We start from the raw sequence: 14,469 nt of genomic DNA, 5'->3' as shown, positions 1-14,469 counted from the left end.
GACAGATAACGTAACCCAAATTTGAATGTTTTATTTAAAGAAACCCTTTCTGCTCATGCTCAGTGCCAGTTTTTCATGCTTGGAGTCTGGAGCAGCTTTGCATGATTCACAGTTTGAAACTAATTGAGGCTTTACTGGCTTTTTAAAAGTGTACTTGGACACAAATTCTTTAGCTTTCTTAGTTCAGACTCTGCTAGAGCAGCTTTGCATAAGTCCTTGTTCAAAATAAACCATCTTATTCTGAGGCTCGGTGTAACTTTTTAGTTCATCGTCCAGGTTGTCTGCGCCAACTGTGCCAGAATAAAACAGAAATAGCAGACAGCAGGAATAAATGACATACAGTGTAAATATATACAATCAAGGAGGAAACAAAATAGTTGTACTTGGAGGCGAATAGAGTCTGAGTGGCCTGAGTGATGATTCGTGGGTGGGTGGACAGGGGTGGGGTTTGTTAGCAGTCTGATGGCCCAGGGGAGGAAGCTGTTAGTGAGTCTGGAGGTGTGGATCTGACTGACCTCAGGTGCATCGGGTCAAACAGGCGGTGGGCGGGGATGCCAGGGCTCTGTGATGGGCCTGCTTTACCTGAAACAGGAAGATGGCAATGGTCCAGGTTAGAGCAGGGGGACATGGCCAAAAATATTTATCACGATATACATTTGAAAATTTGCGATAACGATATAACTGACACGAGACAAAATACTTTACAACGCCACAACTTTATTAGTGCAAAAAAAAACATCAGTGTATTTTCACTTAAACAAGCAGCTGTTTTTTATCTGCATTAAAGTTATATAAAAACATAACAGTGCAAATGCAAACTCCTCGCTGACAGTTTAACCAAAAGGCATTTCCAGTGGAAACTGGCCGACATGTCCTCAGCATAACCATGTATCATATCCACAAAACTTAAAAAGAGGTTATACACACACAATATGGTAATATCAGGGGTCGGCAACCCCGGGCACGCTGCAGCTGGCACACAAAGGGTTAACTGATGGCACGACCATAGCTGGACTGTGATTTTTCGTTTTTATGGGTCAATGATTTTTTTTATTTTATTTTATTTTTGTAACGGTATAAACAGTGAGAGGTGGTGGATTGGCCAGATGCTGGTCGATGTGTAACAATAACTCAGTTGTTTGGTGGTGGCTGTGGCGGAGCTTCCACTGAGGCAACAGGTGGATGAGGGAAGGGGAGGCAGGAGGAGGAGAGACCCGAGGTGAACTGAACTTCAGGTAAGAAGTTATGACCTGCAGTCTCTCTGGGTCAGATATAAACCAAGTTTAGGTGGAGTTTATTTTGTTGTGCTGACTTTTTACCGTCAGTTACAATAACTCGTACTGCGTGAGCTAGCATGACGGAGTTTCTATACAGCTGGGTGGTGCTATGATGTCACTGATAGTGAACTTTATTTTATTCATAAGGTCAGTTAGTAGAGTTGCCAACCGTCCTGTACAAAACGGAATCGTCCCACATTCAGAGAAAATATTACTCGTTTTGTGTTGAGCTGAGAAGGAACACAGTTTGTCCCAGGCCAGGTAGGATGGATTCCCAGAACACCGGACTTCAGCTACAATGAAAAAGACACAAAGCTGGATTTATTCTGTGTTTACGCTGCACAGATGCCTCTTCTCCTCTCTCTCCTGTTACTGCGGTCAAGTGAGCCCTCACTTACGAAGTCACAGTCAAGCTAGCCGCTCCGCCAGCCGCACCGAGAATGTGGTTGCACTACTCTTACGTATATTACGGTATGGGTGAAGACTGGCTTAGAAACGCAGTGTTTTCTGTCCTGACACTATTTTACTTCACAATCCACTCCCAGTTTTGGTTTATCTCCACTTTCCCCCCTGTGATCCACAGCCCAAATTACTGTATGATTCAGAGAAAATTAACAATAAAATTTACCCAATTTACTCAACTGTACTTTTATTGTCCTCATCTTTGAGCTCAGATTACAGGAAAACTGTAAGAGGTGACGCAGATATTTCACTGGATTCTGACTCTGGGTGACCCCCACTCTTCACCCTGTGATCCACAGCCAAAATTACTTTACGGTTTTTGAGAAAATTGATAGTAAACTTTGCACAATTTACTCTACTGTACTTTTAATATCCTCATCTTTGAGCTCAGATTACAGGAAAACTGTAAGAGGTGACACAGATATTTCACTGGATTCTGAATCAAGGCCATCTCCACTCTTCACCCTGTCATCCACAGCAAAAATTACTGTACAGTTTTTGAGAAAATTGATAGCAGAATTTACCCAATTTACTCTACTGTACTCTATATATTCTCATCTTTGAGCTCAGATTGCAGGAAAACTGTAAGAGGTGACACAGATATTTCACTGGATTATGACTCTGGGTGACCCCCACTCTGCACCCCGTGATCCACAGCAACAATTACTGTATGGATTTCTGATAAAATTAAATCCTATTCCATTACCAAACAAAATGAGTTCATTGAAGTATTTGCTTAACTACAAGAAATTTCTTTCCACACACAATTTAAATTTTTCAAAATGTCATTCACACACCACCTCAAGTATCAACTTCAGTTTTAGACATTATTTATTCAGTGCTTAATCACAACAATAGTCACCTTAAGGCACTTACATAATAAGTTAAACCTTACAATAATACATCATATGAGCCCCTATGAGCAACAGTGGGAAGGAAAAACTCCCTTTTAACAGGAAGAAACCTCCGGCAGAACCAGGCTCAGGGAGGGGCGGGGCCATCTGCCTCAACCGGTCAGGGTGAGAAATTACATTTCTCAGATTACTGATTTCTCATATTACTACTACACAGTTTAGATATATTGTTATTCATTATCTGTCATCACACAAATCAACCCAAAAAATCAAAAAGGAAATACTTGAAGTACGTGCACAAAGCAAGAATGTTATACACATTGTGTTTTACACATGTGTTCCTCAAAACACCAATAACAACTATAAGCAGATTATTCAAGTAGCTTTCACTGCATGTGGAATTAGGTTACACAAAGCACACACTTCCACTCTGTCTTCTGAGCACTGCTGAGCTGTTCATTTGTCATGTCCAGGCCTTCAGAATGGAACCAGCGGTTATCACACTGGATCTGTAAACAAAAACATGAACTTTCATAAACACATTACGTAAATAATTCTATGTTTTAATCAATTACAATCCTTAAAGACACAGAGTCAAATACTTTGTTGTAGATAACATAAAACTATTTAAAAAAATACTACACCCAGTCAGTGATGGAGGGTCCTGGATTAGGTGGTTTCACCGTTGCACACATGGCACAGTTGTTGTCACTGTCAAATACTAAAATATATATATATATATATATATATATATATATATATATATATATATATATATATATATATGTGTGTGTGTGTGTGTTAGTGTTCATCAGTTTGACACAAATAAATATGTCCATTTGAAGAAGATATTACACACCGGAGGCCTCAAGTATTGTCTGTGCAAATGTCCTTCGTGCCTGGGCCATCTCTTTTTTTGTCGTCAAAAATGTCATTTCTGGTTTATTTGGGAATGCTTCCATTACTGCTTTGACCATCTGAAATAAAAAAACCCAAAAACAATTAATTGAAAACATCTGCAAACACTTCCTGTTTACACAATTTAACCTTTTAAGATTATTTTAACTTCCCCCACCCCATCTTCTTATCTAATTTCACAGAAAAATATTATTGCGTTAATGTGGTGCCATACCATGATGACCATTACTCCTCAGCTAGAACCATCCCGTTGAAATGGATGTGTCAGTACTCCTCCTCGAAGTCTCACATTCACCCAGTCTGTTTTGTTGTAGCATGTCCTCCTCATTTTGAAGTATTCACTTTGTGAACATAACATATATCACATTTATATAATAATGAAAGATAAAAGTCACACAGAAAAAGACACATATAGTACATATCACTGTTTTTAATGGTGTGTCAGAAAGCCCTGTGCTCTACATTATGTTAGATGAAGTATCAAACTTATTAACATGTTCTTTTAAATCTACAAATGTTAACTGTCTCAAATGTATCACTGCTTAAACACTGTCAGTGGTTTTTTTATTATTTAAAATTACATATGTGAGTAATTTTGAATTATTTTTTTAAATTCTTTAAAGAACTGATAACCACAGATTTTATGAAACTTTCATCTACAACCATACGTTCACCTTTAGAAAAAGACCTCCTAAGTCCTCCTGTCACTTCTCTAATACTTCATGTTATTATATACATGTAATAACGCATAATTACCGGAATCTTTTGGCTGCACGGTCAGACTCTTCCTGCTCCAAAGAGTTTCTTGAAGGATCGACCAAATACAGACAGCTGTCATCTGCATTTATGTACTGCGATAGATATATAAATTTAAAAAGTACATAAATTTTCAATAATGTGTTATTGAAACAAACTGTTTTCACAGAAATGCTGCTCATACTAACCAGAAACTTCCAGTGTATATTTCCAATGTTCACAAAGGATAAAACGGCTCTGTAGCTGTCAAAGTTCACCTGACATATTAGGAATTAATTACAAATTTGCAACAATACCGTTTCCATTTTGAGACATTAATTAACTTTTAAAAAATTAATTCTAGAATATATAAAAAATTTTTTTTACCTTGGACAAGCTTTGTCTCCTGATTAGTTCTCTCTCTCCATAGAGGATCACACCGCTCGTGTAGTGGTTCATAATGTAGATATTATTCCCCTGATTTAGCCGAATGGCCCAGTGGTGCAAGAGACTTTCAATGACCTGAGGAGTATAATAAATAACCTTTTATTACTTTGTAAACATGATAAAGTTTTGGAATACAAAGTTTAATAAAGATTTTTTTTACTTACGTATACTCAGTATTCAGTCATGAGGATATGCCTGGAATGTCGATCTAAAGTAGTACTTACTGAATGTGTAGGGAAAAACTAATGTCCTGCCCCAGCTTTAACGTTAACCTTATGCAATACTTTTTTTTTTTTTAAATAACTAGTTTACATACCTCTCCAACAAGCCAGCTGTGTGGTCTAAGGGTCAGGAACTCACTGTGACGTATGACAAAGTTTTTACCTCTAATCTGAGATGGGACCACAGAAACAACAACTTCCGTTTCCTGTTGTTTCCACAAATATGCGACCTGTGTTTCAACAAGACAATAGTAACTAAATTCAAATAATTCTTCTTATGAGAACATTCATTGTAATCAATTACAACGGTTTTAAATCTAACTCAAAAAAGTATTTAGTCATCAATCAGAATCAGAATCAGAATCAGAATCAGAATACTTTATTGATCCCTGGGGGAAATTATTTTTTGTTACAGTGCTCCATTTTAAACCAACATTAAGACAAGACAGACAATACGCTAACTAAGAATAGTACAATATATACATATATATACATACATACATACATAAGTCACTTATAAATAAATATTTGGAAAAGAAACATGTGTAGCTGTAGCAGCAAACAGTGTGTTAAGTGGATGCGTTGTACAGGGAGATGGCCACAGGCAGGAATGATTTCCTGTGTCGTTCAGTGGTGCTTTTCGGTAATCTCAGTCTCTCACTGAACGAGCTCCTGTGACTGACCAACATGTCATGGAGTGGGTGGGAGGTGTTATCCAACATTGTCTTTATCTTGGACAGCATCCGCCTCTCCGACACCACCTTGAGGGAGTCCAGCTCCATCCCCACAACATTGCTGGCCTTACGGATCAGTTTATTAAGTCTGTTGGCATCTGCGACCCTCAGCCTGCTCCCCCAGCATGCAACAGCATAGAGGATCGCACTGGCCACCACAGACTCATAGAAAATCCTCAGCATTTTCTGGCAGATGTTGAAGGACCTCAGTCGCCTCAAAAAATAGAGACGACTCTGGCCCTTCCTGTAAAGTGCTGTGGTGTTTTTAGCCCAGTCCAGTTTATTGTCAATAGGGGACAGAAAAGCTTCTTACAGAAGACGTTACAGGTCTGTGAGAGCCAGAGATTTTCCTTGTTTGAGGTGACCAAATACTTATTTTCCACCCCGATTTACGAATAAATGCTTTACAAATCCTACCATGTGGATTCATGGATTTTTTTTTCACATTCTGTCTCTCACAGTTGAAGTGTACCTCTGGTGCAAATTACTGACCTCTGTCATCATTTTAGGTGGGGGAACTTGCACAATCGGTGGCTGACTAAATACTTTTTTGCCCCACTGTATGTGTCAAGCAGGTACACAGGCCTTTTGTTTTGCATATTATTTTATTTCCACTTTAGGGAAGCTGTTGGCGTCTTTTTGTTTTAGTAATGTCTTTGATCTGGCTCAGCCGCCCGGTTCTCGTCCCCAACATTTTTCTTTTGTTAAGCTTACTGTTATCAGGGCATGGTAAATGAACAGTAAACCTTGCCTTATTACTAATCTTCCCGTTTCCCTCTCATTGATTTATTTGGGTTGTCATGGAAGAAGTATTAAACAATGCCTTTTATTAGAACATAAGCATTGATATGCAGTAATTGTATTTGAATTAGTTAAATATGAGTGGGCAACTCTGACCATGACAAGACTGCATTTACTTTAAGGAATTAATAAAAAAAATGTAGACATATTGTTGTCATTATTTTTACTCTTCAATTTGATGTGTTTTTTCTTTAAGATAGTATCAGAAGTTGCTCCTCCACCATGAAAAAAAAAACAACTGCATGTATTATTTTACTACATCCATGATTCTCCTCTGTGGTCTTCCTCACTCATCCTGTTTGGAGCTTAATGTTCAACATCCTTTATCTATTAAAATGACAGAAGTAGAAGAAAGTAATCATCAGAGCAGGAATCATGATAAATGATAAATAGATTACCAGTACATGAAAACATAACATTTGCATAATTTCTCTGATAACCCTGCATTGGATGGGTTTATTAACGGTGGGCTGAAATTGTACTACAGTCTGCTGATGAGCAACTTTTTTGAATGTTGAATTAAATGTCCTCCACAGTCTGTATATGAATTGTCATTAAAACCATAGAGATTCTTACTTATAACGGAAAGAAAAGTGTGACAATGCCCATCAACATATAGTGTATATTTTTTGAAACATTACAAAAATACATGTAATTCTGAGTTCACCTGAATTACAGATTAGACTGGTGGACAAACAGAGATGCTGTGTACAACTGGTGACAGCATCAGTGACAGGGATGCCAAAAGGAAGAACAAATTAATCAACAAGGCTGGAAGCAGAATTAGGAGGCGTCATAGTCAGCGAGGGTCAGAGATCAATGAACAAATTTCCCACTTTCTTGGATAATGCATCACCCTCAAAAGGATTCAAAATTTGGGCCATGAAGAACAGTTCAGGAAACCTCTTTTATTGTTTCGTCTGTGAAAATGTATAAATGAAATGTAAATTATGTTAAAGGCAAACACATTTGTAAGCAATAAGAAACAAACATGCTTTGCATTATGTCTTTAACCCCTGGAGGGTCCTACATTTATTACAATATTTATATTTATAACAATTTACATTTATAACAATATTTATTAACTGAATTTAAAAACATGTCTTACATAGTGGGAGTATTTCTTTTACTGATGATATTACAATGATATGTATTTTCTATGACTAAATAATGCTCTAACACATGGCAATAACAGCAGATGTGGCAATTTTGTAATTTGTTGTATAACTTTGATATTATTTTAGGCAGTATATTTTCTTAGCCTTTATCATACTCTGTCAACACAGCAATCTCAGAAACCGTACAGTAATTTTGGCTGTGGATCACAGGGTGAAGAGTGGAGATGGCCCAGAGTCATAATCCAGTAAAATATCTGCGTCACCTCTTACAGTTTTCCTGTAATCTGAGCTCAAAGATGAGAATATTAAGAGTACAGTAGAGTAAATTGGGTAAATTTTATTGTTAATTTTCTCTGAATCATACAGTAATTTGGGCTGTGGATCACAGGGGGGAAAGTGGAGATAAACCAAAACTGGGAGTGGATTGTGAAGTAAAATAGTGTCAGGACAGAAAACACTGCGTTTCTAAGCCAGTCGGCACCGATACCGTAATATGCGTAAGAGTAGTGCAACCACATTTTCGGTGCGGCTGGCGGGGCGGCTAGCTTGACTGTGACTTCGTAAGTGAGGGCTCACTTGACCGCAGTTCTCCTGTTGCTACTTCAATCATGAAACTGATCAATGATCCCATACGGTAAAAAAATACATTTTTCCTGGCCAAAATATATTTCAAATATATGGTAAATATATTTTGTATTTGTGATGCTCCAAAAAAATATATTTTTGAAATTGAAAATGTATTTCTTTCAAACCAAAATACATTTCAAAACATATTTTAGGGTGAAGAAAATACATTTCCAACCTTACAGTAGAATGTATATCAAAGTATCCTTTATTTAAAATATATTTAGTGCAATAATGATGATAATGATAACAATACTAAAAGTAACATGTTTTATGCACATCTGCAAAAAACAGTTGGATTCAAACAAAACAGAGTCAAAGGTCTATCACGAATTAGGTTGTTTATTCACTTGCTTACAGTATTTCACATTACACAATATCTCACTATAATGTAGCGTTCATTGACTTTGAAATTATCTGTCAGTGATACAGTAAACAAGATACAACAACTGCTATGTACACTTTAGTTTTTGACAATATATACAATTTAGTACTTAAAGGAACACACTCCACTGTTTTGGAAATAGGCTCATTCTCCATCTCCCTCAGAGTTAAAAATGCAGCGTCTTCTTTCTAGATCCGTACGTTAATAGGGCTCTGGAGCGTGATCTTACGGGATGGGGCGTAGCCACGATTTTTGGTCAAGGCGCCATATTAGCAGGCCAAACAAATGCTTGCTGTGTGGTCGGTTGTAATGTTAGATTGCACTACCGACAAAGGAATAAGCTTGAAAACAGGCTCTCTTTTCATTGTTTCCTCACCTGGAAACATCATGAGGGAGCTTATGTGTTGGATGTTACCAAAAGAAGGCGTCTAGCCTGGATAGCAGCTGCGAGACGAGCTGATATTCAGTTCTCTACCAGCCACAGATATCTGTTGGTGTGCTCCAGTATTTTCATTCAGGTAAGTTCTAAATAAGTTCATATTATTATTTATAGCCTGTTAATTTTATTTTCAATAGCACAAACTTAGAACAAACATGCAGAACTACCTTCTATTTATAGAGTTGCTAATTATTTGGCATTATTGCAACAAACCAGCCTATGAAATGAATGAAACAAATCCTGACTGGGTTCCAACACTACACATGGGGCACTACGAAATCCCTGCTTCAAACTACATGCTACATACCACCATGCCAATCAGATTACTTCTTCCATGTGAGGGTAAAAAGGTGACCTTCCTGGATAAGATGGCAAAGGTTTGCTGCGTTTTGGTGAACATGTGCCCCAGTGTGGTAGTAAAACCAGGGAAAAATGCTCTTGTTAAATACTTTTAAGTCTTGTGCTGTTTATGTAGTGATAAGTTTTCAAAAGAGACAGTAAATTACAGAATGCTAGTAGTGGGTGATATTATACAAATGCTGTCATGATTTTATGTGAACATTTTGTCATTTGTAAACTATACATAACATTTTTTCTACATTGTAACTGATGTGATGTTTGACAAAGTGCTTTTAATTAAAAATAGGCAAACATTTCTTTGTTTCTTTATTCAACTTTTGAACAGTGGTATTTAGTAAGTACATATTCAGTAAATGCAAAGTATTTACATGGCCCCCTAAATTAAAACATTATGGGTTATTCAGAACAGAACTATGCTTGGAAAAATATTGTCCCATCAGTTGATCCAACTCCTCCACAGTAGCAGGTGGAACTTTTCTTTTTTGAGGATGGCTTCTTTTACCTGTCACAACGAATGGTCTGTTTATGTTTTGATCAAGAACCTTTTTTTTGGGCAGCTGAAGAGGAGAAGTCTATCTTATGGCCAACCTCTGGCTGTATCTTGGTCATATTACCCAGCAAAACCCAGTATGCAGGTTCATCTGTAACAGTCCTTGTGCCTCAGATCCGCACTGTTGCTTCTACATTAAACAGAAGAGCAGTGACATGGCTGCAAGTCTCCACGACTCTAGTCATACAGCTGCAGTGGGCGGCTTCAACCTTCCCTGTGATGCTCACAATGACCTGTGGCTGCAATGCTGCAATTCAGTCTTTAAGAGTGCAGGACCTAAAACACACACAGACAAAGTTCATTTAAAGACAAGAACTTTAATAAGCCAAGTCCGACACAAATGTGTTTTATTTACTTTCAAATCCATTTATCATAAATGTAACAAATAAAGTGTTTTTATGTATCCATCTATAGAACGCTGCATGTTATATTCTAAATCTGCATGTTTCTTTTTAGAAACCTATCAGCAAAAAATGAACCTAAAGTATGTAATGAATGTATTTTTAGTGACACAGGACACAAACAAGGAAGCAAATCAAATCAAATCACAAATCAAATCACTTTTTATTGTCACATCACATGTGCAGGTACATTGGTACAGCACATGTGAGTGAAATTCTTGTGTGCAAGATGTGTAATTAGGATTATTTATAATAAATATGAATTAATTAGGGCAATTTCTTTAACCATAAAGAATAACTAAATCCTTCAGGACAATGTCACATCAATGCACTGAACTCACTATGTTATCCCTCTAACAGAGCCTCTACATGTTCTCACTGTAATTTCCCCCTCACGAATGAATTTTTGCTAGCACTAATTTGAATGTTGGGGGGAATCAAACGCATTTACTCGCAGTACTCAAGCTGACTTACCTTTGCTTGAATGACGCCGTACTCACAACGTGGAGGCTTAAAAATAGCCAAATCTTGTACCCAGTCCTTGGTGAATTGGATGTGCGCCTCCAGAGATTTATAATTGCGAAATTGGTGCGCCGTGTATGCTCTGACTCCACAGACAAGGTATGAGAGTAGATCATGCTAAGTCAATAGCGGTTTGGTCTTCAGGGTTTCTACTCCACGGCTATATTTCATACGGGTCCACATTTCAACAATCAAGTACCGTCTCTTTGCATCTGGACAGAATCTGTCTCTATACCGTCATTTTCTTTTGAGCTACGTTTCAGAATGGTTCGTAGCAATCTTGTTTTGATTCGTGACCTGCCAAGATGGTGCTGCGCTCCCACAATGCACTGCGACATTACGTCAACTCCAAAGCCCTTTGCGTGCAGGAGTGTATGCGCATGCGCATTGGCACGGTGGTTTAAAAAATAAAGATATAATGAAAAGTAATTAATAAAAATTAAATATTTAAACATTCCCACAAATGTGCAATGAACGTGCAAAAACTCTCTTTAGTAGTTGTTGCTGTTTCTTTCTTTCTTCTTTTTTTTTTTTTTTGAAAAATAACGACGTCTCTGAGGCGCGAAATTTGACAGCGAGAGGAACGGCCGGATACAGGAGACGGGAAGAAACAAGCCGATTATGTTCGCGTTAATTAAGTGGTTGGAAGATGTAAAATTCTCAATTCTGCCAACTGAACATATACGAGATTTTAATGAGGATGAATAATTAGCCGGCATGGAGGAAACGGACCTTTATTTCATGGAGTGGCGACAAGAAGCCAAGGCGGGTGGCCAGTCTAAGAAGCCTCCATCATCAAGCTAGCAGGTGCCTTTTCCCATATAATATTACTTTATTCTCGTGTATTTGGAACGGAAGCGTAGAGCTGCCACCCAGGCAAAAGAGAAATATAAGTATATCACGTTATAACGTGAAAAGTTTATCGTTCTAACAATATACTATCATGTTTGAACAACATGTTTGAACAACATTGTACGAAAAATGTACATAATTATCACGTCCGTACAATATTGTGCGAACGTGACAATTATGTATATTATAATAACGTGATATTATATTATACAAACATGAAAAGCATAATGTTAGAACAATAAACATTTCACGTCATAACGTGATACAGCTCTATTTTTCTTTTGCCTGGGTGGCAGCTCCACGCTTCCATAATTTGGTAATCAAAATATGTAACTTAATTAATTATATTGTGACGTACTTTTGCCTTTTCTTATTATTCTGCCTTCTCAATAACTATCAAAGCCTATTCACATTTAATTTGGCTTTCACAGAAATCCTACCTCTCCTTCTGGCTACAGAGTACTTACCAAGGTTAGAAACAAAGAACAGTTATGCTTTATTAATGTTCGCTAATTACAATGTTCCACATTTCCTTGCTTTTTAAGTCATTTTTAGGCTTTTTAGAGTTTTTGTTTTTTATTTTTTTAACAGTAATGTTTCTGCCTATTTATTTCAGCCCATGAAATCGAATGCAGATCTTCCTAATGTGAGATTTACATAAATGTAAGTAATTTTGTTTGTCATTGTCATTAATGTTGTTGCTGTTGTTGTTTTTGTGCAGTTTGCAATCATATAAACCTAGCAAGCATCAGTCAGCACAGTGACTAACCTAAACAGATTCTTGCTTTATTCACATATATTATATGTAATTATATATATCTGCACATTGTACCTAGGGTTGCAGCCACTTGGCCCCACCCCATTGTTGTGACAGCCCTGATTGTACTCATACACTGCATCTGAGCAGGGAACAGTCTGCCACATTAATGTATTTTTAAGTGACTTGTTTGTAATACATGAATTTGTTTTTTACAGATGTCAAAGTCTCAACCTCATGCTGCCCTCCCCCATCCTCCTAAAGTAAGTATTTGTTGTTGTAGTTTTTTATGCGGTGTCTGTGTCACATGCTAATCATAATTATTGAAATAACTGTTTTCTAACAGATTTTCCAAAACACTAGTTAGGTTTGTTGTCATTCAGACCAATACTACTGCTTAGACATTGCATATGCATAGATACAGTCGTAGTGCTTGACACATGCAAACAGCAGTAGATGTACTAAAAAGGAAATAATTACAATCATGATGTTGATTGCTGATGTCAGTATATATATTTTAGAGGAATGTTTTGTTTTTCACCCAAAATGAACTATATTGCTTCAGAAGAGATTTATTACCCTACCGGACTCTTATATATTGTTCTGTTTTTTGTTTGTTTTTGTTATTTTCAGGTTCAATGGTGCGTGTTCTTCTAATGGCCGCCTTCCCACTGGAGGTTTTGATCCACAGCAATTTAAAAGGTAATCAGCTTTGAAAGTCAGTTCAAATGGTTAGCTAATAGTACTTTAAAAAGCCTACAACTCTGTCACCAGTTTCTTTACCAAAAATTACCCATAAAAGTATCGCTCAATAGCATATATTGTAGTTCAAATGTTTAGTTGTACAAATATCAAATTTTTGGAAATCTAAAACTAGTCAAACACTCAAATGTTCATGCTTTTTATAGGAGGACAGAGCAAAACGGACATCGGCGCAGAGTGAAGAACTGCCCTTGATAAGGACACTATGACAGCCATATATAGTAAGTGAAGACTTTCTGTGTATCTAAAATTGCATACAGCACAAGTAACTTACTTTGCAACCATTAAAATAGGTTGTAAAGTAAGTTACCAATACAAATAGGTGATGATGCATTGTAGTGGTTGGTCTCAGACAAAGAAGGTCAACAGATTTATGAATGCTGGAAGGTAAGGAGAGACGACCAAAAGGGGTGTTAGCATTACTGTAATGTGAACTGGATAGACTTCCCATCTAGGAAAAAAAAGAGGTAAAATTATGCGTAAAATATATCTGTATTAATATCTGTATCTATATAAACAGAAATATCTGTTTGCTAAATGAAGCCAGCTAACATAAATCACATTTTTATTTTAACTCTGATAAAAGTAATAGAACTGTGACTTTTGTTTGTTACAGTGGCGGAAGGGGTTTCCCAGCGTGTCCAGAAGGGCTTTGAGGATTGCCGTGAAAGCTGGGGGAACTGAGACTGCTGGAAAAGAAAAAGAAATTACATTTTAAGTATGCTGACTTATGTTCATACAATCACACACACATATACACATACACACACATATGTGTATGTGTGTGTGTGTGTATGTGTGTATATATATATATATATATATATATATATATATATATATACACATACACACACATATGTGTATGTGTGTGTGTGTGTGTGTGTATGTGTATGTATATATATATATATATATATATATATATATACACATACACACACATATGTGTGTGTGTGTGTATGTGTATATATATATATATATATATATATATATATATATATATACACATATATGTATATGTGTGTGTGTTTCTTTTAGAATGTTTAAGTATGTAATGAGAATAAACTTATAAAATGAATATTCCTTGCTTGATTGATATGCTATATGTATGTTTTAAACATCAAATAAAGATTTCTTTCAGATGTTACATGTGAATGTGTTTTCTTAGAAATATATGAAGGGTTAAATTTATATTTTTTTGAATGATTTTAAATAAATTTAAATTGTATTTTGAAATATATTTTATTAATATA

The 14,469-nt window shown here is 36.6% G+C and overlaps 1 long non-coding RNA gene and 1 pseudogene across 5 annotated transcripts; one reads left to right on the top strand and one right to left on the bottom strand.

The window, feature by feature from the left end:
* Positions 1–2,719: 2,719 nt before the first annotated feature.
* LOC146560362 (uncharacterized) lies at positions 2,720–8,962 on the bottom strand (annotated as a pseudogene). The gene is made up of 8 exons (XR_014888238.1): positions 8,953–8,962; positions 5,010–5,188; positions 4,634–4,768; positions 4,456–4,524; positions 4,268–4,362; positions 3,726–3,852; positions 3,453–3,570; positions 2,720–3,102 (listed from the first exon to the last, which is right to left on the bottom strand). The product of XR_014888238.1 is annotated as an uncharacterized LOC146560362 (transcript).
* Positions 8,963–10,823: 1,861 nt separating this feature from the next.
* On the top strand, positions 10,824–13,977 carry LOC146560361 (uncharacterized). Of its 4 annotated transcripts, XR_014888242.1 has the most exons (6): positions 11,696–12,171; positions 12,317–12,363; positions 12,676–12,720; positions 13,091–13,159; positions 13,366–13,440; positions 13,836–13,977. It is a non-coding gene; the product is annotated as an uncharacterized LOC146560361 (long non-coding RNA). The 4 variants fall into 4 exon arrangements; XR_014888243.1 differs by lacking the exon at positions 13,836–13,977 and adding an exon at positions 10,824–11,655 and having other exon boundaries at positions 12,132–12,171; positions 13,091–13,810; XR_014888241.1 differs by having other exon boundaries at positions 13,091–13,440.
* The last annotated feature ends 492 nt before the right edge of the window (positions 13,978–14,469 follow it).

The sequence above is a fragment of the Mchenga conophoros genome, linkage group LG14 (genome assembly GCF_057382185.1).
Source record: "Mchenga conophoros isolate Kocher_MC1m ecotype Shallow Benthic linkage group LG14, M_conophoros_male_GT1.1, whole genome shotgun sequence".
NCBI classification, from domain to species: domain Eukaryota; kingdom Metazoa; phylum Chordata; class Actinopteri; order Cichliformes; family Cichlidae; genus Mchenga; species Mchenga conophoros.
This window is presented reverse-complemented; position numbering and strand designations above follow the sequence as displayed.